Source organism: Schistocerca americana, chromosome 6, assembly GCF_021461395.2.
Source record: "Schistocerca americana isolate TAMUIC-IGC-003095 chromosome 6, iqSchAmer2.1, whole genome shotgun sequence".
NCBI lineage: Eukaryota > Metazoa > Arthropoda > Insecta > Orthoptera > Acrididae > Schistocerca > Schistocerca americana.
In genome coordinates, this window is record NC_060124.1 from 262,811,425 (window position 1) to 262,817,672 (window position 6,248).

At 43.4% G+C, this 6,248-nt stretch overlaps 1 pseudogene; it reads left to right on the forward strand.

Annotated features, from left to right (window-relative positions):
* The first annotated feature begins 265 nt into the window (after window positions 1-265).
* On the forward strand, window positions 266-383 carry LOC124620437 (annotated as a pseudogene).
* The last annotated feature ends 5,865 nt before the right edge of the window (window positions 384-6,248 follow it).

The window sequence follows — 6,248 nt, forward strand, 5'->3', positions numbered from 1 at the left end:
AAAGGAAGACATGTAGAGAAGTGAACCCTGTTGACGAATTACCTAGGCAACGAATCTGCCCATACTGTATTTGTCTCCTCTATATTTACCTTGTCTGTCATGAAGATGGACGTACAATCAAACGTCGTCTTACCCCACCATCGACAACTCCGGAAGTATGCGTCTTCAGACCCCAGTTTATGAGATTTTTGATGTTGTTGTTTTGATGACTACTACCACCTCTCAGAACATCTGACCCATTTTTAACACACTGTATATAATATAGGCCGACGGCCTTGCCGCAGTGGTAACACCGGTTCCCGTCAGATCACCGAAGTTAAGCGCTGTCGGTCTGGGCTAGCACTTGGATGGGTGATCATCCGGTCTGCCAAGCGCTGTTGGCATGCGGGGTGCACTCAGCCCTTGCGAGGCAAATTGAGGAGCTACTTGACTGAGAAGTAGCGGCTCCGGTTTCGGTAACTGACATACGGCCGGGAGAGCGGTGTGCTGACCACATGCCACTCCATATCAGCATCCAGTAGCGCCTGTGGGCTGAGGATGACACGGCGGCCAGTCGGTGCCTTTGGGCCTTCATAGCCTATGCGGGAGTAGTTTAATTTTAGTTTAGCACGTAATAGCGCTGTATTTCTCATTCCCAACAGCCTTGTTTCAGACTCTTGAGAGAGGTTAGATTATATGAAATACACTAGTGGCCATGAAAATTGCTACCCCAAGAAGAAATGCAGATGATAAACGGGTATTCATTGGACAAATATATTATACTAGAACTGACGTGATTACATTTTCACGCAATTTGGGTGCATAGATCCTGAGAAATGAGTACCCAGAACAACCACCTCTGGCCCAAAGAACGGCCTTGATACGCCTGAACATTGTGTCAAACAGAGCTTGAATGGCGTGTAAAGCTGTCCATGCAGCTTCAACACGAAACCACAGTTCACCAAGAGTAGTGACTGGCATACTGTGACGAGCCAGTTGCTCGGCCACCATTGACCAGACGTTTTCAGTTGGTGAGAGATCTGGAGAATGTGCTGGCCAGGGCAGCAGTCGGACATTTTCTGTATCCAGAAAGGCCCGTACAGGACCTGCAACATCCGGTCGTGCATTATCCTGCTGATATGTAGTGTTTCACAGGGATCGAATGAAGGGTAGGGCCACGGGTCGTAACACATCTGAAATGTAACGTCCACTGTTCAAAGTGCCGTCAATGCGAACACAAGGTGTCCGAGATGTGTAACCATTGGCACCCCTTACCATCACGCCGGGTGACACGCCAGTATGGCGACGACGAATACACGCTTCCAATGTGCGTTCACCGCGATGTCGCCAAACACGGATGCGACCATCATGATGCTGTATACAGAACCTGGATTCATCCGAAAAAATGTTTTACCATTCGTGCACTCAGGTTCGTTGTTGAGTACACCATCACAGGCGCTCCTGTCTGTGATGCAGCGTCAAGAGTAACCGCAGCCATGGTGTCCGAGCTGATAGTCCATGCTGCTGCAAACGTCGTCGAACTGTTCGTACAGATTGTTGTTGTCTCGCAAACGTTCGCATCTGTTGACTCAGGGATCGAGACGTGGTTGAACGATCCGTTACAGCCATGCGGATAAGATGCCTGTCATCTCGACTTCTAGTGATACGAGGCCGTTGGGATCCAACACGGCGTTCCGTATTACCCTCTTGAACCCACCGACGCCATATTCTGCTACCAGTCATTGGATCTCGACCAACGCGAGCAGCAATGTCGCAATACGATAACCCGCAATCGCGATAGGCTACATTCCGACCTTTATCAAAGTCGGAAACGTGATGGTACGCACTTCTAGTCCTTAAACGAGGCATCACAACAACGTTAAACCAGGCAACGCCGGTCAACTGCTGCTTGTGTATGAGAAATCGGTTGGAAACTTTCCACGTGCCAGCACGTTGTCGGTGTCGCCACCGGCGCCAACCTTGTGTGAATGCTCTGAAAAGCTAATCATTTGCATATCACAGCATCTTCCTCGTGTCGATTAAATTTCGCGTCTGTAGCACGTTATCTTCGTGGTGTAGCAATTTTAATGGCCAGTAGTGTAGTAAGGAAAATTATAATACCGAAAATAGGTTACGTCTAGAAACTTAAAAGTCAGACTCACTTCATGTGACGAAAATCAATTTAAAACAAACTCTTTCCTCTTTCCCGCCTAACACGACGCAGTGCTATGTTTGTCTCTGTGGACGGTCGTTGCAGGACTGACCTAGGCTATATATTCCGTTATTATGGTTGTAGATCCTCTCCCACAATGTTAAATATTTCGATTTGTAATCTCATGACCCGTTTTACCGGGATTACGTGCAAAAGTTATTATCACCCATAGTGTTGTCATTATTATTACCACTGGATTTAAGAAGTTTTTCTAAATATGAATACTTACTCCCATATGTGTACATACTGCCCCCCCCCCCCCCATGAACCATTGGTGGGGAGGCCGTACCCTAGGTGCAACCACAATAGAGGGGTATCTGTTGAGAGACCAGACAAACGTATGGTTCCTGAAGAGGGGCTACAGCCTTTTCAGTAGTTGCACGGGCAACAGTCTGGATGATTGACTGATCTGGCCTTGTAACACTAACCAAAATGGCCTTGCTGTTCTGGTACTGCGAACGGCTGAAAGCAAGCGGAAACTACAGCCGTAATTTTTCCCGAGGGCATGCAGCTTTACTGTATGATTAAATTGTGATGGCGTCCTCGTGGGTAAAATATTACGGAGGTAAAATAGTCCCCCATTCGGATCTCCTGGCGGGGACTACTCAGGAGGACGTCGTTATCAGGAGAAAGAAAACTGGCGTCCTATGGATCGGAGAAGGGAATGTCAGATCCCTTAATCGGGCAGGTAGGTTAGAAAATTTAAAAAGGGAAATGTATTGGTTAAAGTCAGATATAGTGGGAATTAGTGAAGTTCGGTGGCGGGAGGAACAAGACTTTTGGTCAGGTGAATACAGGTTTATAAATACAAAATCAAATAGGGGTAATGAAGGTGGTGGTTTAATAATGAATAAAAAAATAGGAGTACGGGAAAACTACTACAAACAGCATAGTGAACGCATTATTGTGGCCACGATAAACACGAAGCCCACTCCTACTACAGTAGTACAAGTTTAAATGCCAACTAGATGTGCAGATGACGAAGAAATTGATGAAATGTAAGATGAGACAAAAGAAATTATTCAGGTAGTGAAGGGAGACGAAACTTTTATATCTTGGGTGACTGGAATTCTAGAATAGGAAAAGGGAGAGAAGGAAACATAGTATGTGAATATGGACTGGGGCTAAGAAATGAAAGAGGAAGCCGCCTGGTAGAATTTTGCACAGAGCATAACTTAATCATATCCAACATTTGGTTCAAGAATCATGAAAGAAGGTTGTGTACATGGAAGAACCCTGGAGATACTAAAAAGGTATCAGATAGATTATGTAATGGGAAAACAGAGATTTAGGAACAACGTTTTAAATTGTAAGACATTTCCAGGGATAGATGTGGACTCTGACCACAATCTATTGGTTATGAACTGTAGATTAAAACTGAAGAAACTGAAAAAAGGTGGAAATTTAAGTAGATGGGACCTGAATAAACTGAAGGAACGAGAGGTTGTACAGAGTTTCAGGGAGCGCATAACGGGACATTTGACGGGAATAAGGGAAAGAAATACAGTAGTAGAAGGATGGGTAGCTTTGAATGATGAAATGGTGAAGGCGGCAGAGGATCAAATAGGTAAAAAGACGAGAGGTAGTAGACACCCTTAGGTAACAGAAGAAATATTGAAATAATTGATGAAAGGAGAAAATTTAGAAGTGCAGTAAATGAAGCAGGCTCAGAGGAATACAAACATATCAAAAATGATATCGACAGAAAATGCAAAATGGCTAAGCAGAGATGGCTAGAGGACAAATGTAAGGATGTAGAGGCTTATCTCACTAGGGGTAAGATAGATATTGCCTACAGGAAAATTAAAGAGACCTTTGGAGAAAGAAGAACCACTTGCATTAATATCAAGTGTTTTGATGGAAACCCAGTTCCAAGCAAAGAAGGGAAAGCAGAAAGGTGGAAGGAGTATATAGAGGGTCTATACGAGGGCGATGTACTTGAGGACAATACTATGGAAACGGAAGAGGATGTAGATCAAGATGAAATGGGAGATATAATACTGCGTGGATTGTTTGACAGAGCTCTGAAAGACCTGAATCGAAACAAAGCCCCCGGAGTAGACAACATTCCATTAGAACTACTGACAGCCTTGGGAGAGCCAGTCCTGACAAAACTCTACCATCTGGTGAGCAAAATGTATGAGACAGGCGAAATACCCTCAGACTTCAAGAAGAATTTAATAATTCCAATCCCAAAGAAAGCAGGTGTTGACAGAAGTGAAAATTACAGAACTATCAGTTTAATAAGTAACAGCTGCAAAATACTAACGCGAACTCTCTACAAACGAATGGAAAAACTGCTAGAAGCCAACCTCGGGGAAGATCAGTTTGGATTCCGTAGAAATGTTGGAACACGTGAGGCAATATTGACCCTACGACTTATCTTACAAGAAAGATTAAGGAAAGGCAAACCTACGTTTCTAGCGTTTGTACACTTAGAGAAAGCTTTTGACAATGTTGACTGGAATACTCTCTTTCAAATTCTGAAGGTGGTAGAGGTAAAATACAGGGAGCGAAAGGCTACTTACAATTTTTACAGAAATCAGATAGCAGTTATAAGAGTCGGGGGGCATGAAAGGGAAGCAGTGGTTGGGAAGGGAGTGAGACAGGGTTGTAGCCTCTCCCCGATGCTATTCAACCTGTATATTGAGCAAGCAGTAAAGAAAACAAAGGAAAAGTTCGGAGTAGGTATTAAAATCCATGGAGAAGAATTAAAGTTTTGAGGTTCGTCGATGACATTGTAATTCTGTCAGAGACAGCAAAGGACTTGGAAGAGCAGTTGAACGGAATGGACAGTGTCTTGAAAGGAGGGTATAAGATGAACATCAACAAAAGCAAACCGAGGACAATGGAATGTAGTCGAATTAAGTTGGGTGATGCTGAGGGAATTAGATTAGGAAATGAGACACCGAAAGTAGTAAAGGAGTTTTGCTATTTGGGGAGCCAAATAACTGATGATGGTCGAAGTAGAGAGGATATAAAATGCAGACTGGCAATGGCAAGGAAAGCGTTTCTGAAGAAGAGAAATTTGTTAACATCGAGTATAGATTTAAATGTCAGGAAGTCATTTCAAAAACTATTTGTATGGAGTGTAGCCATGTATGGAAGTGAAACGTCGACGATTAAGAGTTTAGACAAGAAGGGAATAGAAGCTTTCGAAATGTGGTGCTACAGAAGAATGCTGAAGATTAGATGGGTTGATCACATGAGTAATGAAGGGGTGTTGAATAGGATTGGGGAGAAGAGAAGTTTGTGGTACAACTTGACTAGAAGAAGGGATCGGTTGGTAGGACATGTTCTGAGGCATCAAGGGATTACCAATTTAGTATTAGAGGGCAGCGCGGAGGGTAAAAATCGTAGATGGAGACCAAGAGATGAATACACTAAGAAGATTCTAAAGGATGTAGGTTGCAGTAGGTACTGGGATATGAAGAAGCTTGCACAGGATAGAGTGGCATGGAGAGCTGCATAAAGCCAGTCTCAGGACTGAAGACCACAACAACAACAACAACAACTCCCATATACATACACTCTTGGATAATCGCTATTCTCATTGTTTCTTGTGTTAGTATTAATTACTATAACTGCCTGTTCTGTCGAATTTATTGTGAAGTTAGTCCGTTTCGTGACATCATTTTTCCAAGTTTTTATTAGTGGGCGTCAATTTTTACGGATTTATAAAATTTAATGCAGAGTTCCGAAAGATTTTCTTACGGTTGTCACTAAGCTATATTAAGCACGATGAATTGATTTAAAGAAATTAGCTTCAGTTGTACTAATGAATTATTCAGAACACGACCGGTTTCGGTATGTTCAAATAGCATTTTCAGGTGTTTAAATTACTGTATTTGGTCAACCATTACATGCAGCCGGGCCAGTCAGTGCGAGGGTTCCGCATCACTGCATTTTAGACGGAGACTGTCCACCGTCGCGCATTTATAGTGTGCGTCCGCCAGACGGCACAAAACTTCCGGTTGCGGTTTGAATAAATCAATGTTCCAACTGAAGTGGATCTCTGTAAATTAATTAATCATGCCTCTCAGTTGCGGATGTCCTA